Source organism: Mesoplodon mirus, assembly GCF_964341445.2.
Source record: "Mesoplodon mirus genome assembly, chromosome: 12".
NCBI lineage: Eukaryota > Metazoa > Chordata > Mammalia > Artiodactyla > Ziphiidae > Mesoplodon > Mesoplodon mirus.
This window is the reverse complement of record NC_138988.1, coordinates 72323781-72349728: the sequence shown is the minus strand read 5'-3', so window position 1 is coordinate 72349728 and position 25948 is coordinate 72323781. Positions and strand designations below refer to the sequence as shown.

The window sequence follows — 25948 nt, the reverse complement described above, 5'->3', positions numbered from 1 at the left end:
GTGAAATGGCTGTCTCCTTAAGACTTCAGTTTATGGTAATTCCCTGATTCCGAGTCAGGTTGAACATTTGTTCACATGTTTACTATTCTACAGTATCACTGCAGTCTTAGAATTGCATTTGCATGCTTTGAAAAACCAAAAGAATTTTTCTTTTAATTTATAAAAGTTTGAGCAAGTTGGATAGTATTTCATCACTTCTTCACTAGGAAACTTGGAGAGGGAGGAGGGGCTGTGGCCGGAGCCAGAGGGAAGACTTCCTCTTGCAAACTGGCTTTGAGATACAGATTTTTTAAATGAGTCATAACATTAGAGATGAAGCCCATGAAACAAAAATGCCAACAATCCCTGGGCAACGGAAGAAATGCATTTCTGTAGACCCTGTCAACACTGTCTAGGAAAAGTTCAGAGTGTGTTTATTGTGCCCTTTACCTGTAAGACACATGACTATGTGGACATCACAGACGCACCAAAGGAACCACAGGAACCATTTGTCCATCCTCCTGCTGCAGGAAGCACCATGTATTTACCATCCTATCATCACAACAGAAACTGGGAAGGAGATTCCATAGCTTCTTCACATTCCCAAACACTCTTAAATGGAATCTAAGTTTCTCAACTTTGAGCATCTCCCACTCACAGCGCTGATGACATGGGATAGTATTCTTCACTTTTAGATCCTTCCTCGACACCACCGTTAGTACTTGGAGGACTCACCTTAATATCCCCTGTCCCTGGCACAAGGATGGATGAACCAGTTTGGAAGTGCATGAGGGCAGGGAACACATGGTATTCAACTTCAAAGTTCCAGTAGGCATTCAACTTATGTCTCTTAAGGAAAGGAATTTCTTCCACGCTAACTCTTCTTCTCTGAGCTTTAAGAACAGAGTAATCATGGACATAAACTTTTTGCCTTTTTGCTCCGGGTGTAAAAGAAGCCAACCTTGGGGATGCCTCTTTTCCACGAAGCCTTCCCTGACATCATCCCCCATGGCAAAACAATCTTCCTTTCTCTATGTATTACATCCGCACCATACGGTACCTCGTATTCCAATGGAAAACAAATTATTTGGCCAATGATAACAACATAGGTTTATGGAGTACATACTGTGCTCTAGGCACTGCGCTAAGTACTTTGCAAGACTTACTTTTGTCCTCATTTGGAGGTAGGTACTATTACTATCACCATTTTACAGATGAGGAAACCGAATCTCAGGGAGGATAAATACTTGCCCAAGGCTACAATTCTAATAAAGGGTGGAATCTGAGCTTGCATCCCAGCTGTTTGACCCCAGAAATCTGCACAAGAAGCCACCACACTATACCAAAGATACTGCAGGATACACATAAGCCCTTAAATGCTTCTTGCTGTTGCTCTGGTGAAAATGCAGCTGTGGGCTTAATGAGAAATTAATTAACCTTTGCATCCTTATCTCTGACACCCACATCAAATCCCTAAGCCCTTGAAGAATTTGCTGATTCCTTCCTTGTTTATTAATAAAAGCTCCCAGCCACATGGGGTTGCCACGTACGCACTGATGCCTCACTGAGAGACCAGAGGCCCTGGAGGGGGTGTAGATTTTGCTCACGGGGGATGCACTCCACAGGACCTACCTCGGCACACAGCGCCTCCCACTGGTGCCTCTCAAATAGCGGTTGAACCACCACAACCACCAACAACTAGGAATTACACAGCACTTCACAGTGTACTGAGCACGTTCCATATACCCTGCATCATAGGTTTACTTCACTCCTCTACCCCGGGTATTACTGTCGTTCCCACTGCACACATGGCTGAAACCGAGGCTCAGAAATGCTAAATTGCTACATCGCTTATCTAAGCCAGTGCAGCTCGTTAGTGGATGGCTGAAATTCAAACAGAGATCCTGACATCTAATTCCATGATGCGTTTGCTACTCATTAAGTTGATCCCTTTTACTCTTTGTCCTTTGTGTGCATGCGCACACCCCCCGCCCCCACGCACAATTGACTTTTCTTTCTGGACCAGTGGAATAGGCGTCAGATCAAAACAAGAGGATAGAATCCAAACTAAGCTCTGGTTTTACGAACTATGAATGAATGAATGAACAAGCACATGGATAAATGTCATACACAGTCAAATAGTCCTGGAGTGCTAACTCTGCGTCTGTCACCCGGCTAAGTGCCATAGATACCACAGCGACTAAGGCACAGCCCTAGACTTCTAGAAGCTTCTAGTCTGTTGGCAAATGCATCTCAATGGTAACAGGATCTGTTAAAGGAAGCTCACCTTGTCAGAGCCCCATCTAAGCAGGGAACGTTGTGTAGAGGGGAAGAAGAAAACCAGACTCATTTTTAAGATAAACAGAGGAGACTAGAAGTACATCACATGAGGGCAGAGTCCAGAGAGACCATGTTGTGAAAGAGTTAAAAAGACCCTGTACAGCCCACTGACCAGGAGAGGGATGCCCGCTCAGACCTCCAGGGGGGTGAGCAAAACTGGGACAGTCCCAATTCACGCCTGCTTCCCAGCGTCCTATCCAGTTAGTGCCCTTTCGCTCTTGAAAGGGTCCTGGTTTACACAGCAAATTACATGGTCGCATTGCATTCCAGGAAAGTTATGACTTTCTCCAGCTGTCCCTGGGCAGGAGAACAAGTTGACCTCCCAAGGTCACTGAGTTGCCTTATTTCTGCTCCATCTCACAGAACGTCTTCTCATAGCCACCACCCACAGCTGGCACAGGTTCTAGCGGGTCTGTGTTTCTCTCCGGTGTCAGCACCAAAGCCAAAATGATTCACCATCAGATCCTAAAATGGCTTTAGATGCAGGCACACCTGTTTTACATCCTCTGACAGTTTCTTCCTGTAGGATCTTAGGTATCTCATTCATTTGCTCTGAGCCTGTTTCCTCATCTGTAAGAGGGATTAATAACACCAATCTCAGCTCATGGGATGGTTACGAGGATTTGGTGAAGGAGTATTAAGTGAAACAGCTAGTACAGTGCCTGGTAAAAAGGACACACCCCTCCCACACCCCGCCCCGAGGATTTCTAGAACATGTGAGCTCTCAGATACCAAGAGCTTGGAGGATATGCACATTTCAGGAAGCCCAGGATATTACCAGGCCTCAAGCCCCTACACTTCCAAGTTAGAACGCCTTCTTTGTCTTTACAGAAAGTGGAAAACATGGTACGACCACTCTATAAAGCTGTTTGGCTATATCTCCTAAAGCTGAACACATGCATTCCCTAGGTTCCAGCTGTTCCACTTCCAGGAACACACCAACAGAGAAGCATTCCTATCTTTACCTGTGAACAAGTGCACAAGTGTTCACAGCAAGGCCTATTCACAACAGCCCCAAACCTGGAAACCACCCAAATGCTCACTAGCTGAAGAGTGGATAAAGTGTGGATAGTCCCATAATGGAATACTACACAACAATGGGAAGGAGTCATCGACACATCATGCCGAGCAAAAGTAGACACACATAAATGAGTAGACACACATAAATGAGTACACACTGTACGATTCCATTTACTTGAAGCTCAAGAACAGGCAAAACTAATCTTTGCTGTTAGAAGTTAGGATTATGGAAGGGGAGTAACCAGAAGGGGACATGAGGGACTTCTCAGGATGGGGGAGGTGGGAGCTTTGGAATGTTGTGTTTCTTGATCTGGATGCTGGTTACACAGGTGTGAAAACCCATTGAGCTATATGCTTATAAGCTGTGTTTTTCTGAATCATGTCGAGCTTCAATAAAAATTTTAAATGAAATAAACATTCTAAATGTAAAACATATTTTTTGGTAGAGAGTTGAGCAGACTAAGCAGGCAGTAGACACTTGGCAAAAGGCAGTGGCATATTTTACTTGATAAATGCTCATTGGGCCCCAGCTCTGTGCCGAGCACCGTGCAGGATGCGGGGCCAACAGAGCTAATGAGGCTGGGTCCCTGTTCTCCATCATCATCTCCATCATCATCATCACTAACACTTCCTAGTACTTACTATGCGACAGCCATGGTTTCAAGTACTATTTTTTTCTTTTCACCAAATCATGCATTAGCTTTATCTTCATAACAAGCCATTTTACAGATAAGGAAATTAAGGCACAGAGAGATGAAGTAACTCACGCAAGGCCACACAGCTAACATGTAGTGGAGCCAGAATCTGAAGCCAGTGCCTATGCTCTGACCCACAGCTTTCTACTCAGAAGTCTGGTCTGTTTATCAGCTATAAGTCCCAGCTTCCATGTAGGCAGCCACAGACATCAATAACATCACCTCTGTTCAGGGCAGTGGTAATGGTAAATTATCAACTGAGTGTCTCAGAAAGGCAGAGGCAATTCCTAGCTCTCTCTGGGCTGCTGCCAGCCCAATGTCACATGATAGGGAACAGACTGATAAATATATTGATGGAGATTTAAAAAAAAAAAAAAGAAAAAGAAGAGTTAAAATGGCTTGGCCTTTCTACTGCCCAAAGTCCACTGACCAAAGTCCACAGAAACTCTGAATTTGCTTCAAACGAACTTCAAAGCTGCCTCTGGCACTGTGGAGATACTGAGGGATCTTCCCACTGACGTAGAATCACTCCCTTCCCTCGCTGCCTGATCAGGGGAACTTGAGGCTGGGGGCTGTGGTGTCTGAGGGGAAGTGAGGGAGGGAGTGTTGACACTGACCCCCAGGAACGGGGTCAGACGTCAGCTGTGAGTCTGGGTCCCCAAGTCTGGCCCATTGGGAATCCATCATGCAGGCAAGCTTTGCTTTGGCACTCAGGCAGCCAATCAGTGTACATAATCCGGAAGGTGGAATGTTCAATACACAGCACCTAAGACCTCCCTTGCTTGGGACAAAGCAGTAAGAAACAAACACCCCCGTAAGGACGAATCAGATCTGGCAGAGACCCAGGCAGGCATGATGTGAATACCTATACAGGCAGGAAGGTGGCTCCCTGTGGGCCAGAAGAGCCCCCTGAGACCACCCCCTTTATAAAGCAGAAGCACTGGTAAGATAGAGAGGAATTCCCAAAGGGCAACTTGTCCAGCCCGTCTCCAGGCAGGATGCCAACAAAGCCATCTGGTCATGCTTCCAACCTGATATGCCTACACCTCTCAGCCTAGCATTGGGGGTTCGGGGGAGGGAGCAGGGGCAAATACAAACTTGGCAATAAAATCAAAATATTTGTTCAGCCTTCCCAGTTATGAACAACTCTAGCTGTAGAGAAATCAGCTGGATCTCACCTAGAAAACACACAAAATAGAGCACAAGAAAAAAATGCACTTTTTCATTTCTGACATAGCCACAACCAAGTATCTGGAAAACAATGGACTCTTCCAAAACAATTTCACGTAAAATAAGTAAAACTTCTGGGGCAGGTAGGAAGCGTTCTTGGAATCAATTGCTCATGGGTGGGAGGTGTGGGTAGGAGGTGGCACTGGGCAGAGGGAGAAGTACAGCTGCCAGGCGGCCTCAGTGAAGGCCTCAGCCGGCCCCATGGGGAGCCCTGAAGCTGGGATGCCCTTTAGAATTTCCCCACATTGGGGCAGAGGGGCCCCACTGGTCACTGAATGCAGGTGACCCCGCAAAGAGACTGCTGCTGGGGCAATTCTCTTCAGAGAAGGCAATTCCAAAGAGGGCTGGCCACTGCCAGCACTGCCTGCCACTGGGAGTCAGTCCTGAGGGGTCAGGTGGTGCAATGCACTGATCTGAGCACAGGGTCCACACACCTGACCATTACCCCGCACTGCCTGACTTGCTCCATCAACACCGTTCTCCAGTCCAACGTATCCGTCTTTGGGGTTTCCTGCTGCTCTTCCTACATAGTCAGTGACTGAGGAGACCCAAGGAGGGAAGACTGAATGTGATGAGAAGGAGGGGGCAGCCACAGGGCCTGATGCTCAACAGCTTCCATGGGGACAGACAAGGGCCACACACAGCATGCAGCCATACCCAGGATGGTCACAGACTAGGTACGTCAATCACTCCGCTCTCCTGGGTGATGGATGCTTGGTATGTCAGACTTAGGGACCCAAACTGGTGATCATCCAGGATGAAACCACGTTTAACAACTGACTGATAAAAAAAAAAATTGAACCTCGCTACAAGAATGGCATGACCTCAAATATTGATATATAGAGCTGTGTGTGTCTAGGCATAAAGAAATCAGAAAAAAATAAAGAGTTCCATCCATCGTAGGGACAACCTTGATAAATGGTCAAAGGGAAGAAAAGTATACTGCAGAGTAATATACACAGATTCCATCTCGGTGAAAAACACTCAGACAGGACCCCACCATACATGTATACACACCTGTAGTATTTGTATGAACAAAGGAAAAGATAGGGAATGATAAACTCTAGACTATAAACATTAATTCCCAGGGTGTGGAGATGCTATTCGTTTTCCACTTGTCTTTTTGTATCTCTGCATGATATTGATTCATGTGTTTAAGCAAGCGAGAATCACTGTCATAATTTTAAAAAATTATTTTAAAAAATTATCGACACAGTGCCATGTGCAGAGCAGGGAGCTCTATAAAAATACTATTTCATTCCCTCTCTTCCCTCCCCTTTAGAAATCAGCTCCTAATTGTCCATTTGGGATTGCTCAAAGGGAATATTTAATTTAAGGCTGAGATTCTTCTATGCCTTCTCCTTAATCATTAGAAAATAACAATTTTAATATTATTCCATATACAATATATATTTGCCACCAACAAAAATCTGCCACTAAAATCCATAAAAATTATACAACACCGAATTATGTATTTGGATGGCAATGCTGTGAATTATCTGCTGTTTGCTATTATCTGTGACCATGCCTCACGCTGTTACCATGCTAATGAAAGCTGACCACACCAAGCCAACTCGCAATTATTTTGGCACATAGACATGAAAAGCCCAGAGAAGCCAAAACCCAACTGCTCACCACATCTGCTGACAAGAAGTCAAAGAGTTGGTTTTAAGTTTCTTCCCTCTTTCCCTGTCCCTGGCTACCCCTTAGGAGAGGTGTTCCAGAGGGCAGGAGCCACCGCAGCGCAGAGGGATGAGGACACAAAGGATCCACCGAGTCTATAAACTGGACCGCTCTTCTCTATCTGGTTGGCTATGGGGATTTGCTCCTGGGCAAGTCCCAGATGGATCCCCCAAGAGTTAACTCAGCTGTCACTGAGTTGAACCAAGGGCTTAATTGACACTGTTTGGCTACCAGGTGTGGCTCCTACAATGCAATTTGGCTTTAATGTGCTCCAAACATGCAGAAGGCAAGACAGAGACCCTGTCCTGCCTTGACTGTGACGCAGCGTGTTAGATGTTACGTCAGAGCTGCAGTTTAAGTTTGTGGGAGGGAGGAGGGAGGGGTGACTGGGGGGCAGGGAGGCTTGCTAAGGGAGCTTGGGAGCAAAGGGGCCCCCTGAGCAAGCCTGGCAGGACAAGTAGCCCAGTAAGATGAGGACTGAGGGAGGGCCTTTCATGTAGAATGAACTACAAACAAGGGCACAGAGGTGGGACATGCTTGTGACTAGACTCAGTGCAATAAAGCCTAAGTTAACCCTTGAGGGATGATGGGCATCACTGGCTGACACAGCCGTCAGCCAACAGCACCTCACTCACACGGCGGGGGACTGGACCTGTGTTGTCTTAAAAAGACCCCCTTTACCTCGAAAGCCTCACGTCAGTCCTTCTCCCTCCCACCAACTTACCAACTGATTATTTTTCCTACCACATCCTTTATTCTGTTCATGACACTAGATTTAGATGCTGACTTTAGTTTTCCTTCAGACTGGGTAGTTGCAAGGGACTACAACCACAGCCATCACAGGTGGGATAGCTAACGTCTGTTGAGTGCTTACTCTAGGCCAGGGGCTGGCAATCTTCACAACCATCCTGTGAGGTCAGTATTACTTATTATCCTCCCCATTTTTCAGATGAGAAAACTGAGGCTCAGAGAGGTGAAATAATATGCAAGGTCTTACAACAGGTAAGTGGCGGAGACAGGGTTCAAACACACGTCTGTCTGATTCTAGAATCCGTATTCTTTTTCTTTTTTCTTTTTTTTTTTTTTTTTTGCGGTACGCGGGACTTTCACTGTTGTGGCCTCTCCTGTTGCGGAGCACAGGCTCCGGACGCGCAGGCCCAGCGGCCATAGCTCACGGGCCTAGCCGCTCCGCGGCATGTGGGATCTTCCCGGACCGGGGCACGAAGCCGTGTCCCCTGCATCAGCAGGCAGACTCTCAACCACTGCGCCACCAGGGAAGCCCTAGAATCTGTATTCTTGACGACCTGGCTGTAATAACCCGCCCTACACTACCCTTGCTCTGGTCACTCTGAGAACCAGGGCAGGAGCCATCAAACTTTTTCTGTTAAAGGGCCAGACAGTAAATATTTTCAGCTCTGCAAACTACACAGCCTCTGTTACAACACTCAACTCCACCCTTTTCACATGAAAGCAGCCACAGACAACACATAAAGAAACGCCAGGGCTATATGCCAACAACATACAAGGCTTGTTTACTTACATAACAAGGCGACAGGCTGGACTTGGCTGCTGAAATTGTCGGCTCCTCACCTATAGTAGCTTGTTCATTCACTCAGCTAGTGTTCACCGAGTGTCTACCTTATACCCTGCACGTTCTAGGTTCTGGGCAGAGAGAGAACCACGCAAGTCTCCACCCTCACGGAGCTTAAATCCTAGCAATGATTGGGTTGTTTGTTTCACCTGTGCTTGATACCCTGATTCCTCACCTTGGTCCTCTTCACGATTCCCTTAGACCTGTGGCTCTCAACTTACGCTTCACATCACCTGGGGCGCTTGTAGAACAATCAGTGCCTGCCCCACCCCCCACCCAGAGATTCTACTTTACTTGGCCTGGGGTGGGGGAGGTCCGGGCACTGATAATTTTACAAGCATCCCAGGTGAGGGGTTGAGACATACTGCTTGGGTAGCTGCTTACCTCCTGTTTCTTCCACTTACTGTGTGAAATAGGGGAAGCTTTTTTTTTTTTTTGAAAGGTAAAGATGATTTTTTTAAACATCTTTATTGGAGTATAATTGCTTTACAATGCAGTGTTAGTTTCTGCTGTATAGCAAAGTGAGTCAGCTATACCTATACATAAATCCCCATATCCCCTCCCTCTTGCGTCTCCCTCCCACCATCCCTATCCCAGCCCTCTAGGTGGTCACAAAGCACCGAGATGATCTCCCTGTGAGGGGAAGTCTTTTAAGCCCCCAGTTTGAGCTGTAAAATGTGGCTAACACGCATCTCATAGGATTGTTAGGAGGTTGAAATGAGGCCACATGCTCTTCAACATGCAGGCTGCTATACAAGTGTCAGGTGTTACTGTCATCGTGCCATTATTTTTCAGTTTTAATGCCTGGTCCTACCTCAGTGGTTTCCCTCCCCTGTTTTGACCTCGATTCTTTGGACCAAGACAGGGTTTGGGATTTCTAAAGCAAGCTCTATGTGTAGCTCACTCATAGCCCAGGTTTATGGGTAAGTGACCTGGTGGTCTTTCCTTTGTTCTAGTAGAGCATCGCATGGGACTGCCATTTGTCTGGCATGGGGAGCGCAGATCTGTGTCCCACTTTTATAGTGAAGGTCTCCATCTCCAGGCAGGGATAGCTGACCTTTAAGCACTGTTGTGAAGCCTTGAATAAGTGGCTTATTTACTTTGACTCAGGGACAAATGTCCAAACCCATGTCCTTTCATGGGCTTAGAACTAAAAAGGGAAGGACATTACTATTTTGCTGAGCACTGATCAGTGTGCTAGGTTCTTCCCATATATTATTCCATTTCATCTTCAGAACAACCCTGGGTTGTGAGAACACCTCTTGTGCTCACTGGACAGATGAAGAAGACTCAGAGGCTGAACAGCTTGTGACCCGACGGTTCCAGAACTCAAACCTGGGTCTTGATGATTCTGTATCTCTTTGCACAGACCCGTGGGGCATCCTACAAATAATTTAGCTCCTCTTCAGCCAGGATTCAAAGAGCTACCAAACTCCCTCGAGTTTCTTTTTCCCAGGTTTCTTTCTTTTCTTTTCTTTTTTTTGAGGGGGAGACCCAGAAAGAACTCCACAACACCTGCTAATGCCCATAGTCTGACAAGTCTCACCCAGCACCAGCATGATGATCCACGGATCGAAAGAAAAGGCATTTCCTCACTGCACAGCATTTGGATGGTGCAGTTTTTAAAACCTCATAATGAAACAAGAAAACAAACAAACCAGAAAAATGGGAGAGAGTTTGGAGAAATAGATAGTGCCAGGAGTGAGGAATTCACTGACCCCCAATCTGGGCCATCTCAAGAGAAGCTGGCCACTGGCTGAGCCTCTTAAAAGCTGAAAAGTCATCCCAGGCCATGGTTAAAGACAGAGTTTGTACAAAGCAGAGAAACAAATGCAATCTTCAAAGTCTTAAATGTCAACTTGAAGGATAACTTAGAAGCTCTGAGATGGGCCGAGAGAACCTGCAGCTGCTTTCTCCACATCAGATGCTCTTTCCGTCCTTTGGACCAGCCACGCCACACCACCAGACAGCGTGTCGATCTGGGAGGGGGCGGCCTCCCCAGCCCATGCCCACCAAGATGTTTACAGATGGCTAAAGCTTCCATTTTTACAACCCATCAGATTCTCCCCTCTCACTGTGACCTGAGCACGCTTGAGGAGCAGGGACTGCCTCTGACCTCGGGCCTGTCCTTCAAGACTCCATTGGTCCTTGATCTTCCTGTCCCCCTCCCACCTTCCCACCCGCTGCCCCCAGCCACACACATACAACTGGCTCTGCTGCCCTCTTCTCTCCCAAGAGCTCAAACACGGGAGTGGTTTCCAGACCAGATATCCAGGATGCCTGGTGCCCTCTCCCGCCCCTCAGGTTAACAAACCGGCCACGCTCCCGGATAATCCCCACTAGCCGATGTTTCTAGAGGGAGGAAGTAAGGGTGACCTGAGCCCTAGAAACCCCACCCAACGGCCTTCAATAATGGAAAATACATAGCCAGATTTGGGGAGAGGTGCTTTCCAAACCACACGGGCTCCTGATGGCTAAAAAACTGGAAAATAAAATTATGGGATTCCCTTTATTAAGGGTCTACAATATTCCTAGCTCTGTTTTAGTCCCTTTGCATAAGTACCATATTTGTGACAACCTTGTGAGGTAAATATCATCTGAGGCTTAAGCTCAGACAGAGTAAGTAACGTATCCCAGTTTACTAGTTCTCTCCCAGGGCAGACTGCTCTGATGTCTGTACTCTTCCTGTTGTGCCAGGCTGCATTTGAAGTCCAAAGCTGAAGGACACAGGGTCCCTGAACACAGAGACTCTGGCTGTGGAGATTTAGAGGGTCATCTGCTGTCAAAGCCAAGGACATCCCCCAAGTGGTTCTTTCTGTCAGGTGTCTTTGCCCCTTGGACCTTCTGGAGAGCCTGAGAATGCACCCTAAGGATTCTGATCTCAGAGATGACCAAAGTGTGGGCCAGAAGCTTGGGCTGATAGAAGGGCCAGTGAGCAGGCTTCCATATCAGCCCAAGAGTCAGTGGCCTGAGAATCCGTCCCGGGTCTGAAGTTGGTGATATGTTCCCCGGAGCAAACTCAAAAGGGTCAGGATTCCACTGACCCTCCAGAGAGGGTGATGAAAGAGTTGAGAGCCCGGTTCTCACCCTCAGCTGTCCCCGAGGCGTCCTGTGCTGGGACAAGAGACCACCCTAGATCCCCAGATGGGTCCCCTCCACCCCTGGGTACTCAGCCTTCTATTTGTAAATGGTGGGAATGAGTGGGAATATTTAAATCATTACTTCCATCAGCTGCACTGTAAGAAAGACGCCAGCCTGGGCCTACTGATGATCTTTGCACCCTCCTGACCGCCTACACTTCGCCCCACCCTCTTCTTTACCTCGGGATCCAAGGCTCTTCAGTAATGGCAAAAGTTTAACCTGTTTTGTGTCAAAACACTTTGGGGACAGGGGGTTGGGAAAGAAGACTGGGGAGGGGGCATTTTCCCACAGAAAGCAGTAGTCTTTCAACCTCCCCTACACTCACCAAAACTAAAAGCCTCCACCGGCCTTTCTACTGATCACCCCCCTCACACCCTCCCCCTTCCTGAACTCCTGACTCTCTTCTCAGTTCTAAGGCCCAGGAGAAGTTTCTCTCCTCTTTTTGTCCTGATGGGGGCACGAGTATTCCCTCCGCATCTAAGGGTCTGGACGAAAAGCTCTGTAACAACTCAGCTAGGAGTCGGGAGCCGCAGCGTGCAACTACCAGGGAACAAGACAATCATAGCTCAGTTGTTGTTGCTGTTGTTTTTTTAAAAAAAAAGGGAGAGATGGGGGTCGATGCAGCTCCCAGAGCAACTGAGAAATGGCCCATTTATGCTTCCAGGCCTGAGGCCACGACCATCCCCACGCAGTCACCAATACAGAACCAAGCGCCTACACGTGCATCTCGCGGGTACCCCACTACCCATGCACACACACTTTTGTTTACACGGCCCTTAGCGCGATTTCCTTCTTCTCTGCACTCAAGTTGAAGACATACTCCTGAAGTTAAAGGAGTCTATAGCTGGCATTGCTGTCTGTTCAGTCTTTTATAGCTCTTCCCTAGGGGTCAATTTGTATAATTTCTAAAATCCTTCCCAAATCTTCGACTTCCTGTGGGTCCTTTCTGTATCCAGATTTCCTCCCTGTCCCTCTATTGTTATTCTCTCCTTTTTTCTAGGACACAGGGAGAGGCCAGTAATCTTCCCCCCACCCAAACATTGTAGGTTGGTTCTGCTGCAAAATACAAAACCAGAGACGCGGGTGGGATGAAGTTGAAAGGGCTCTCTTTGTGGAACAACTATTGACATCCAGTGCGTGCACTGGGCAACCCAGGGCTGGTGGATCCATACAGCCCCGCGCCCGCCTACACTCAGTAGGGCCCAATTCCCCCTCTACGACATAGGGGAAATCCATTCCCTCCTTCTGCCAACTTTTCAGAGAAATCCAAGAAACTGACACCAAACTCGGAAAGGCGGGGAGCAACACAAAACTTGAAACTATTTAAAGATGGGAAGTTGCTCTCTTTCCCTTGTAGGCTTTAAGGAAAATCTCCAGGGATTCTTTCCTGGAGAGGTGTGATTTTTTTTTTTTTTTTTTTTCCTTCCCACCTTCCCAGGAACTTTGCAAATCCACCACAGGACTGTGGAAAAGTGGCCAAGGCAGAGAGAGAAGAGTTAAATCAAGCCCAGACCTCAACAATCTGTGTTCAATTTTGATAAAAATCTCTCTCCCTCTCCCCCACCACTCCCCTTCCTCCACCCCACAGCTCAGACATGTTTCTTTATGTTATGAGCTTGCATCTTGTTTGGGGCACCAGGGCGCTCCTAGAAAACTCTCAACGGCCCCCACCGTGGGCACATGTGGCAGACACGTCCATTCCACTCTCCGGCAGGGCTGGACACGGAGCCTCGGTCCTGGCCACCACCTCCTCCTCCCCCCCTTTGCAATTACCTGTCTCCAGACCAGATCCTTCCTTCGCGGTTAAGTCAAAGCCGCAATGCCTGGCGCTGTCAGGGCCACAGCAGGCGGATGGATGGCAACAGTCGCAGGTGCTGGGATTCCCCACTCAGGACCCCTTTCCTGGGATGCTCCTTCCCTCTCCCAAGTCCCACTGCTTCTGAGAGCAAGAACCTCCCCGCTCCCTCTGCCCAGCCTGCTGGCCAGGAGCCAGGCTTGCAAGTGGGAGCCGGGGGCTTGTAAAGAGTTAAATCACCCGAAGGAACCGGGGAAAGCCACCACCAAAAAGTTGTCAGTTTGGGGGGCACCGGCTATGTCTGTCCACTTGTGACAACAAGGAATCAGATTTCAAAGCCACAAACATTTTTTTTTAAGTTTTCCAAAGACATTTCCTGTGTCCAGATGTGCCCATCCAGACAGACACGCAAATCACACCCATCGGCGCAGACACGCACGCAGGCCCGGGGAGCCCCACTCAAGTATCCTCGGCGGCTCCTGCAAGCACTTTGGAGAAACAAAACAGGCAGCCTGTGGAGCCGCTGCCTTTCCAATCCCCTTTCAGCGTTGGAAAAAAAAGTAGAGGGGGAGAGAAGTGGGGAAGTGCCCCGGAAAGTCTCCCGCGGTCTCCCCGCCCCCGGACGCGAAGCAGGGAGGAGAGCCGGACGGCCGCACTTACCCTGGGGCGTCCATGGCGCGTCCGCCGCTCCCGCAGCCCCGCGCCCGGCTGCGCGCCCGCCGCCCGCCGCGCCGGCTCCGCGCTGAACTGAGTTCGCAGTCTTCCGACCGAAACCTCGCCGCTCCCCCTGGGCCGGCCTCGCGCCCGCCCGCCCCGCTCTGACGTCAGGCGTCTTGGAGCGGGATATTTATGGCAAGGATACTCTGAATTTTCCCTAGGTAGAGTTCTGATTGCAGTTCCTTGGGATTTGTAATTTTCACACTTTCAGACAGAGAGCAGGGGAGGGAGGAAGGGAGAGCGCAGCCGGCAGGGCGAGGCAGACAATGAGGGTAGCTGTTTCCAACGCTGGCGAGGAGCCTTCTCAGGGCTCCCTCTGTTTTACAAACATGTAAGGGTCAAGGAGGCAGAAGTGGTGACCTAGGGGGTGGGTGGGTTTTCTCCTCACTCCTCCCCTGGTCTGAGCCGGCTGGGAGGTCAGGTGCTGAGGGTGGGTGGGGAGACTTCTCCTTCGACAAAGTACCTTCATGGGACACTAAGTGCCAGGAAGGTGCTAGGGCAAGAAAGGGGATAAATCAGGAAGAACAGAGCAGCTAATTAGAAGCCCTGGTCCACACCCTAACAACTTTTCCATTTCTTCTTTGGGAGTGGGTGCGTGAAAAAAAAGTTTCTTTTTATTAAATTATGTTCCACACTCCCTGCCTCTGTATAGCTTTTCCAACTCAGTACCAGTCAGTTCATCTTACTTCATTGCTTACGTACAGAGCTTGAGCCGTTTACAATAGCTCTTATTCATACTTTTTAAAATTGTTTTTAATTTTTTTTTCTTGAATGTGATTGTGATCCATCTGCTGGTCTGGACTGGAAATTGCCTTAGTTAAGAACGACTGTCTCCTCCATGCTGACACCATCCTCAGGGTGGGTCTGAATCTTCTCTGTTCCCCCACGCTCCCAGGAGTGAGCAAGCGGATGGTGCCCATGCCGGGTGTTGACCCAGGTAGAGTTTTCTAGGTCTGGATTCTGATGGTCATCTGTTTCTCCATCTAGCTGAAGGGGTTTAGGGAAATGGCTTGGTTTAAAGGCCATCTTTGAAGAGTGGAGAGAAAGAGAGTGTAATGCCTTATGCTACATGGTTCCCAAAGATTGGAGAATGAACTGAAAAATGACATGCATGAGATGCAAATTGCTTGTACAGTTGGATAACATAAGTGTGTAGGTATTCAACTCCCCATTAAGGAGAATGAGCACGGATAACCACAAATCATCACAAAAACAACACAACTCCAGTGAGCTTCCTGTTAGCCCAGGTGGGGGTGTGGTTCTAACCACAGTTACAGTGCAGCAGAGACTCGAGGACTTGGAATGCGTTTACCCCTTTGGCAGCAGTTGGTTAGGGCTGATTGCCAAAAGGAGCCAAGCCTTGGGGCTGGGCCTCTCGGTGGGAGACAGCCAAGATGTTTTGGTCCAAGCCACAGAGGGCCCAGAGCCCTGCTGTTTGGTCACTGTCAAGTTGCCCTCCTGAGCATCATACCCACTGCCACATCCCTCCATCCCCTTCCTCACATCAAAGTTCCATTGGAAGGTGAGCTCTGCTCTGCGGTGGACACTGCACATTGGCTTCCAAAAGCCATTGACAAGCCCCTTCTCCCTTGCCTTCCTCAGCTAAAGAAACTGGAAGCCTCCAGTATTCACCATCCTGGACTCCCTTGTAGCTAGAGATGGCTATGAAACCCAGTTCTGGACAGTGAGGTTGGCATGCAGAAGGCAGAGGTCAGCTTCCACAAAGACTCTTTAAGAAAAAGTCAGATTCAGGGGCTTCTCTGGTGGCGCAGTGGTTGAGAGTCCGCCCGCCGATGCAGGGGACACGGGTTCATGCCCCGGTCCGGGAAGATCCCACATGTCGCGGAGCAGCTGGGCCCATGAGCCATGGCCGCTGAGCCTGCGCGTCCGGAGCCTATGCTCCGCAACAGGAGAGGCCACAACAGTGAGAGGCCCACGTACCTCAAAAAAAAAAAAAAAAGAAAAGAAAGAAAGAAAAAGTCAGATTCAGATAGCATGCCCCTTCGAGCCTTTGACGCTAGCTATTCCTCCTTCCTCCATTTCTTCTCTCTTAGGACATAGATATGATGCCTGGAGGTATAGCAGCCATCTTGCAACCTCGAAAACAAAAGCCACTCACTTCAGGATGGTGGAGCAGGAAAGTAAAAGGAGCTGAGGCCCTAGATGACATCCATAAGTGGCTGAACTTTCCTCTGACTTTTTGTCAGGTGAGAAAAACTCCCGTGTTCAAGTTATAATAGTTGAGTCTTGTGTTTTTTACAGCCAAGTATAACCTTACCTGATATACTCCCATCTATTCACCAAAATATAATATTGTGACAATTCCTGAGCATTAGCTCATAAGCACAACAGTTCTTTTTAACCTTATGCTGACATCATTCTTTATAGTTTTCAAAGCCTATTCACATATATCTCCTGTGAACCTCACAATCTGGAGAAGAATCACTATAACCTCCATTTTTTAAATAAGAAAAGAAGCCAGATTTGATAAATATCCTGCCCAAGGTCACACAGTCAACAAAATAAGGGACCCTTGGATCCTAACCTAGTTCTTCTGACTCCAATTCTGTGTATTTTCTGCAACAACGTCAATAACACAACAACAAAGTCCAATAAAGAATCCTTATTACTGCTAAGTTGGCATGAATTCTATTTAATTCAACCAAGATGAAAGAGATTGAAAGTAAATTCTGGAACTAGAAAGTGTCACAGTCCACCTGGGGAATTAAGTCCAGTCCATCGTCACCCTGAATCCCTCTCACCTTCCAGCTATACTCTGACATCCTGCCCTGAATCCCTTAGAAAGTTGCTCTTTCTAAGGTCACATGGCCTTTTAGTTGAATCCGGTCTTGTCACTCTTCATGGTCACGTCCTTTGAGATGTTTACACCACCCCTTTCTTGAAGCACTCCCCTCTCTCAGGGACATCTTCCCAGCATGACAACTTCCCTTGTGCAGTTTCTCTCCCTGGTCCTTCTTCCACCTGGATGTGGATGTTCCCCAGGGATCTCTCAGCCACCATCCTTCTCTTGCCCATCACCAACTCTCCTCTTGTGATTTTCTTTCTTTGGAGTCCCACCACAGGCTCCACGACTGTCTGGGAAGGTCAACCATTGTCTCTACACCCAAATCTACATTCCAACCACCATTTTCCTCTCAACTTTAATCCTGCTTTCCAACTATTTTTGTCTATATTGCCCAGCATATGGCAAGTAGTAGATAAATGGTATCTATTTTTAATGATTAGTGTAAAAAAGATGCAGGAAAGTGACTAAGGCATAAGAGGTCTTTGTGACTGACTCATTTCTAGTATCAGGAGCTGTGGTGTGATCATTCTCCCTCAGAGATCACCCCACAGACCAATCTACTTGTCCACAGTCAGAAGGAAATGTAGCAGAATTAATGGAAGTTAGCAGGAGCAGACACAAGAGAAATGAAGAGGCACACCTAATGAGAAATAGAATAGCCTCATTAACTCCTTTTAGAATTAACTCCTTTTAGAATATCCTCGTTAACTCATTCCGGGCAAAGTGAGAGAAAGAAAGGTATTAAAGATGAGGCCAGAGAGGGCCAGAGACTTAGAGGTGGTGGGCGATGATGGGAACAGGGGAAGAATATTCCAGGTCTGGGGGAGGGGGCATGCCTCCATCCCTCCCCAGGTGAGCTTACTTGGGTTTGGTTGGGAAGAGGAGCAGGTGAAGCTTATAAAATATGTGGCTCTCAATGCTAAGAGGCTGTTTTTGAGGTTGGTGAGCCCTGAAGAATCTGTAAAGTGGGAGGGCCCCTTCCAAGATCATCTGGTTCAGATGAAGAAAGCCCCTACCCCCAACACTATCACACACAGAACCCTAATGTAGGGGGTGGTAATCTCCTATTCTCAAGACTGCCCCAGGGGTTGAGGGTGGCTCCATCTTTCTTCATGTCAGTCACCTGCATATCCTGGGAATGTTCCCTGAACACACAGTGAGGCTCTGTGCAGCACACTGCTCATCTGGAAAATTCCAGCTGCTCCCAGAGGGATCCTCAAATAGTTCAGCAAGCTTGTCCCTGCTTCCAAAGCTAACCATGTACTTCCAAGGCCCAGCTGACTCTTGGGAGAAGTAGACTTTACAAAGGTCCCTCCTTGCCCACTTCCCAGGGCCAGAGCTCCTAGTCTATACCACACAGATCCCAGGAGCACTCAGCAAAAACCTTGTGAAGGATCAATGAGAATCCCATGAGTAGCCATCCAATCAATATGATGATTAACAGATGCTCTTCCCCAATTTACTGACAGGGGCTAAAGAAGATGGTGAAAGAACTCAGGTGTTAGAATCAGAGACGCTGGTTCAATCCCCAGCCTTGCCTCTCACTGCTATGTGAGCTCAGCATAGCAGGTAACTTTCTGAAGCTTAGTGTTTGTGATGGTTAATTTTATGTGTCAACTTGGCTGGGCCACAGTGCCCAAATATTTGGTCAAACATCGTTCTGGATATTTCCATGAGGGTGTTTTTTGGATGAGATAAACATTTAAATTGGGGAACCTCTATAATGTGGGTGGGCCTCATTCAATCAGTTGAAGGCCATAATAGAACAAAGGCTGACCTCCAGGATTCTGCCAGCAGACAACCTTCAGATTTGAACTTCAACTCTTCTCTGGATCTCCAGCCTCCCAGCCTACCACATCAGATTTGGAGCTCATCAAGCCTCCACAATTACATGAGCCAATTCCTTAAAATCTATCTGTCTGTCTGTTTATACACACACACACACACACACACACACACACATCCTGTTGGTTCTATTTATCTGGAGAACCTTAATACAGTTTCTCAGCAATAACATGGGATGAAGAACATTCCATCCCAAAGGATTGTTGACAAGGTTAAATGAGGCAAATGGATTGAAAGTCCCTACTTCAACGAGTTCTTCTGAGACTGGAGAGGAAGAGGAACACTCAGAATTGTGAGGTCTCTCTCATTCCACCACTGAGGCTGTCGGAATCCACCTGCTGACCCCAGGCTCTGATCAGGGAAGTGCCAGACTTTGTATCAAGGGTGCTGGTAATGCCTAGAGGGCAGAAGAAGCTTGTTGTAAACTGGGCCCAGTTCAGCACAGACACATCACACATCAGGTGTTTTGATCATGGGCCCATCCTGGTTTTTTCACCTATATTGAGGGATATAATCTCCATTGATTAGAACAGGCCTCCTGGACTTCCATTAACCAACAGTAACTTCTAAAGCTACAACTAAAGAAAGAAGGTCAGAGGTATCACTGTTTCTTCCTGGAAAGGACCTGCCAATAGGACATGAACTGTTTGAAGATGTTTTAGGTTCTCATCATGGTGGGAGGTTTGTAGAAAGGCATTAGAATATGGCATCAGAAAAGCCTGGTTTCTAATCCCAGCTGTAGCTCTTACAGCTAGTAAGAGCATCATTTAGCTTCTCTGAAAAAATATGGAATAATAGGAGGATCAACCCCATGGTGGCAGAGTGAGGATTGAATTATAGAATGTTTGTAATTACAAATGGCCATTATTCTTACATGCCTCTTCCTCTCTTTGCCTTTTCCCATCTCCCCCCCAACCCCACACACACAGCTCTTCTGTTAGTTAATACCAAGAATGCACTTAACATTAATGTACAATTCACTAGGTTCCTGACATCCAGCTCTCTGCAAACATCTTTGCCTGGAGTTTGCCAGGAAACCTCCCCTGGCTCAGACATGACCACACCAAATAGGCAGCGATTGGAAAATTGCCCCCATAAAGGCTGTCTCCTTCTGAGGTGCAGGCCTGCATTTCTGAGAAGCCTTCTCAGGTTGTTTGCAGCGGCTTTGAGGGTCAGCTCTGCTGCCTTGCCTACGTCAAAATCCTAAGTGTTTAACCACAAGACACACAATCCTGGGACATCGTGGCGGCAGCCCTTCACCCCCACGGCAAGGCAGGCTGTGCGTGTGTCTAATCCGGTATGTGGCCCCCCCGTCAGAGGCCAGTAAGGCACCACACCTGGCCAGATGTGGGATGGGCTATGGTACACAGTGTGCAGAGTGCTTGAGTGGGTGAGAAAGGGGATGGAATTCCTTCCTGACCCCCATAGACAATGTGTGATCAGAGCCCAGGGTCCCCAAGGCCATGCCCACGAGTAGCCACAGCTGCTTATGTTATTTCTGGAGCCAGAGTCCTTGCAGTCAGGGCTGCATACAAACTCCCATGACAGTCCCATTTTCAGTAGCTCAAAACCCTTTGAAAAATAATGCTCAGAGCTAAATGCTCCAGTCAGCTTCAAGGTGACATTGTATTTTGAAATGTTTGGGAGAAAGAAATCTTCCCAACTGACCTATACTGGGAATGAAAATGGGTAACACACACACACACACACACACGCTCATTTTTCTCCATTGAAAAATAATTTGAGACTGCTTACAATCTTCCGGTCTGTGTGACTTTGGGCTGGTGTATAGGTGTGTATGCAACTGAGCAGGGATTTTTGGAAGACTAAGGAACATCAGGAGAAGCATGACACATTTCATCATTCGGTGGTTTTGTCTTTTAAAGGAAAATATCTTAAAAATGGTAGAGTGATGATGTTAGGAATCTGTTCTTAATTACCACTCAGTAACTTGGCAATCTGTTTTATCCCATTCATTTCTTTTGGAAAGTTCTCAGCAACTCATCTCTTCAGCTGTGTGTGTATACAATCACACACACAGAAATAAAGAAAGAGAAAACCCACCCTGGTTGCCCTTGGAGAAAGCAAGGACATTTGTGCATCTACTGAATCCTCCTGCAAATATTCATAAGCACAGATTTACAGACACTGGGGAGTTTCAAAAACACCCAATAGGCTTGTTTGATTGGTGCATATATGTGGTTTGGGACTCTAGTATAGGGACTTTTTCTTACTTTCTTTAAAAGAAAGAAACAGTAGCAGAAGCAGCAGCAAAGAAATCCTTCTCGAATGCTATTTATTCACTCATCCTGCTAATAAGTCTGAGGCACTGTGGTAAGCCCTGGTGATGCAAAGTTGCATTAAATGGGATTTCCATCAATAAGAAATTCAATCTAGTGGAGGGAAAGAAAGCTCAGCTACATGCAGGTTAAAAAAAAAAAAAAGTAAAACCACATGAAACTTTCAGAATTACTGTGGTTAGGATGAGGTGAAGGTCAATAGTACACTGCCTGTCTTTGGATGAATAAGAAAATACCTTCCCTTTCCACTGGTACCTTCCAGGCCAGTTGCAATTCCAGGCCAAAATGCAATTTCCAAAATACATTCTATAGAATGCTAAGCCCTTTAAATGGCTTGCCAAAAAAGGCAGAGGGAGTGTTCCTCATGATCAAATAAGTTTGATAAAAACTATATATTCTACCCCCATCCTTGGAACTGCACAGTGCCTATTAGCATATGGAAGGTTCTGAGAAGGCCCACAGCAAAAGAGATCTGCTGAACTTAGCTCAGTACAGTATTCCCCAAAGTTATTTCCTCACAGGACCCATTTCTCACATAACATCTATGAACATCCCATGACTTTCAGAAACATTGTTTAGTCTGAAGGGGACCAGAAGTCTCTAAAAATAAACACAATTGTAATGGGATGCTGAATTGGAATTTTTAATGAGGCAGCAAGATGCAATAGATAAGAAATTATAAAATAATGTTTCAGAGTGAGAAGCGGGTTTTCAAAAGGAAGTATCTAGGAACTGGTTTCATGTCTCCAAAAACTCCTTCCTATAAGAAGAACTGGAAGCATGGAAATTGAGAAAGAATGTGATGAGGAAGATTTCCCTGAGATGCCTGCACCAGAATTCCTTCTCTTCACCCCCACAGTGAGAACAGCTTGAGGGGAGTGACTCAAGGACCTAAGTGCTTCCTGAAGTTGGGAATTGTGGACAGTGTCAGACTCCAGCCTGGAAACCTAGAAGGCAAGAGACAGATGGTAAATTGATTTGGTGGTGGATCAAAGGAGAGTAGTTACTTTATTGGGAAGGCTGGCACTCCCAAGGCTTGCTAGGACAAGGATTTATCCATGTGTCCTGACAACCATATGTGGGCCACATGGGTGAGAAAGTGAGCCAGGAGACCTATTTAGATCTTATCAAAGAGGACTACCTGGAAGAATTATGGGACCACAATATCAAGAGCTGGTACAGAGTGGGCCACTGGCAAACCAACTAAATGGGAGAAAATCCGCTGAAGGAAGAGAATGCACAAACCCGTATTGTAGGATGTGCAATTGAAGGGACCCAATTAAATAGTCTCTGAAGAACCCACCGAAAGCTCATAGGGAAAAAAGCCTGATATATTCAAACCATTTTACAACCATACCAGTCGAGTAAAAACTTCTTTGTGGAAGGGGAGACTTCTAACTATGGCTGAGTAAGGAGATAAGCAAACAGTCTCCCCAAAGCAACTATAAATCAGGATTAAATTAACAAAAACAACCATTTTGGCACTATGGAAATCAACCAAAGGCATATGACAATCTGAGAAGTGTTTATACTTTACAAACTGATGAACTTTGGGTAAGAATACTGGGAATCTCTGGTATTCAGACTTGAGGCTGTGTGAAATCATTGACTGACCACTGCACTAGGAAGATACAAGGATGATCTGTAGGAAGCCAAGCTTATAAATGAAAGTAAGGATATCAAAACACAACTGAACTGAACTGAGACATCACTATCCATATACTGCAGGTTTCACAGATTTAGCCAAGGCAAGTGATAGCAACAACAACCTTCATGATCCAAAGTTGCTACAAAAAAATTAATCTAAAAAGTCCAGTTTTCAACAAAAAAATTTATGAGACACACAGAGAAACAGTAAAGTGTTACCCATATGCAAGAAAAAAAACAGGCGATAGAAACTTTATGAGTATCCTCAAATGCTGGGTTTAGCAAAGACTTAAGAGCACCTACTATAAATATGTTTTAAGAACTGAGGAAAGCAATGTTTAAAGAATTAAAGGAAGAGTGACAACAAGGACTAAACAAATAGAGATTCTCAATTGGGACACAGATATTATATTTTTAAAAACAACCAAATGAAAATTCTGGAATTGAAAACACACCTAAAGTAAAAAATTCACTCTAGCGCTCAAAAACAGATTCAAGATGGCAGAAGAAAGAATCAATGAACTAGAGGATAGATCAACAGGAAATATCAATCTGAATAACAGAGAGAAAAAAAAATGAAGAAAAAGTGAATGGAGCCTTAGAGACCTCTGGAACAACATCAGGATATAATGGGAGTTGCAGGAGAGAAGAGAGAGAAATGGACAGAAAAAAAATTTTTTTGAAGATATAGTGGCATAAAATTTCCAAAATATGATGAAAATCTATTGGTCTACTTAATATACTGATCCAAGAACCTCAAAAATCTAAGTGGAATAAACACAAAGAAATTCACACCTTGACATATCATAGCTAAACTCTTAAAAGCCAAGACAAAGAGAAAAATCTTGAAAGAGAAAAAAAACTCTTTACATACAGGGAGCATCAATATGTTAATAGCTGACTTCTCATCTGAAAGATTGGAATGACATATTCAAAGTGCTGAAGAAAAATATTGCTAACCAATAAATTCTAAATCCAGCAAAACTATTCTTAAAAATTTAGGCAAAATTACCCACAAAGCATAGTTAAAATAAACAGATATTAAAGTGACACTTCTTAAAAATTTATTTAACATGCAAAAAAGCAGTCAAGGAGGAACAGAAAATATACAGAAAAAATACCAAAATGGTAAATATAAATCCAACCATAAAAATAAGCACATTAAATGTGAATGAACATATAGAATCAACTACATGCTGTCTGAAAGAAAAACACCTTAGATTCAAAGATGCAAACATGTTGAAAGCAAAAGGTTGGAAAAACAATATACAGCGCAAACAGCATCTGCAAAAAATCTAGAGTGGTTATTAATATCAGACAACATAGACTTCAAAACCAGAAATAGTCTTAGAGGCAAAGAAGGATATTTCATAATTATTAAATGGTCAAATCATCAGGAAGATATAATAAATAACAGAACCTCAAAATTCATAAAATAAGAAGTGACAGAATAGAAAGGGGAAACAGAAAATTTAATAATAATAGTTGGAGACTTCAATATTCTGCTCTCAATAATTGATCAAATTATTAGACAGTAAATCAGCAAGGATATAGAAGACTTGAACAACTCTATCAACCAACCTGATATAACATTTTGTGTACATGTGTATGTGTATCTTAAACTCTATTTTGTCTGATACTATAATTTAATTTCCTTGTGGTCAAACACCATACTTTGTATGACTTCAATCTTTTTAAAATTTGTGAGACTTGTTTTACGGCCTAGTATATGGTCTTTGCTGGACAATGTCTCAAGTGTGCTTGATAATCTGCAGCTATTGGTGACCATTTTATCATTAGGAAATATCTTCCTTGTCTAAAACTCCATTTCTAGTATAGCACACCTGGTACCTTCTCTAGGAAAGACCATATGCTGGGCCATAAAACAAGTTTTAATAAATATTAAAGGATTGAAAGCATACAAAATATGGCATCTGATCACAGATTACTGAAGTAAATTATTAAAAAACAACAAAAAGAAATCTGGGAAATCCCTAAATATTTGGAAATTAAACAACATACTTTTAAGTATTCTAGATTGGAAGACTCAGTATTGTTAAGATGGCATTTCTCTCCAAATTGATGTATAGACTCAATGCACTCCTATAAAAATCTCAGCAGGGTTTGCTTGTTTGACTTTGGCAAAAAATTAAATTGGCAAGCTTATTTTAACATTTATATAGAAATGCAAAGGAACTAGAAGAACCAAAACAAATTTGAAAATGAAGAACAAATTTGGAGGATTTATATTACCCAATTTCAAAACTTACTATAAATCTACAATAATCAAGACAGTGTGGTGTTGACATAGAGTGGGCATACAGAATCTACATATCATCTATATTATAGATCAATGGGACAAAATTAAAAGTCCAGAAATAAAACTTACATTTCTGTACAAGTGATTTTCAACAATTCAGTGGGGAGAGGATAATTTTTTCAACAAATAGTGCTGAGCAACTGGAGATCCACATAAAAAAAAATTTAACTTGAATCATAAATAGACTTAAATATAAGAACTAAGACTACAAAACTTCTGAGAATAAAAAGAGGAGAAAATGTTTGTGACCTTGGGTTTAGCAAAGAGACTTTAAATAGGACACTAAAAGCATAATCTATAACAGAAAAACATGATAAACCGGACCTCATCAAATTTTAAAGTTTTGCCTTTCAAAAGACACTGTGGAAATGAAAAGACAAGGAAAAGATAAGCCATATATGGAGAAAATATATGCAAATCATATATCTGATAAAGGTCTTATATCCAAAAATACAAAGAACTCTTACAACTCAATAAGTAGAACAAAAAACCCAATTTTTAAATGGGCAAAATATTTGAACATTTTATAAGAGGAGATACACAGATGGCTAATAAGTACATGAAGAGATACTCAACATCATTGGTCATTAGGGAAATGAGAATTAAAATCACAATGAGATACCTCTATACATCTACTAGAGTGGCTACAATCAATAAGATAGACAACAGTAAGTGTTGGTCAGGATGTGGAAAAACTGAAATTTTCATACCTTGCTAATGGGAATGTAAAATTGTACAGCCCCTTTAGAAAAAGGTCTGGATGTTTCTTAAAAACTTAAATATAACACAGGCTAAAGGAACTTCTCTAGGCAGGAAACACAAAAGAAGGAAAAGACCTA

At 45.1% G+C, this 25948-nt stretch overlaps 1 protein-coding gene across 2 annotated transcripts in view; it reads right to left on the bottom strand.

Moving 5' to 3' along the window:
• The window catches only part of DAAM2 (dishevelled associated activator of morphogenesis 2), a 113346-nt gene extending 99110 nt beyond the window's left edge, over positions 1–14236 (bottom strand). Inside the window, exon 1 of one of the 2 annotated variants that reach the window (XM_082638189.1) lies at positions 14135–14236. The gene's annotated coding sequence lies outside the window, so the exon portion shown is untranslated. Of the gene's footprint in view, positions 1–13452; positions 13756–14134 lie in introns of those variants that run through there. The other variant, XM_082638190.1, reaches the window with a different exon arrangement.
• Between the last annotated feature and the right edge of the window lie 11712 nt (positions 14237–25948).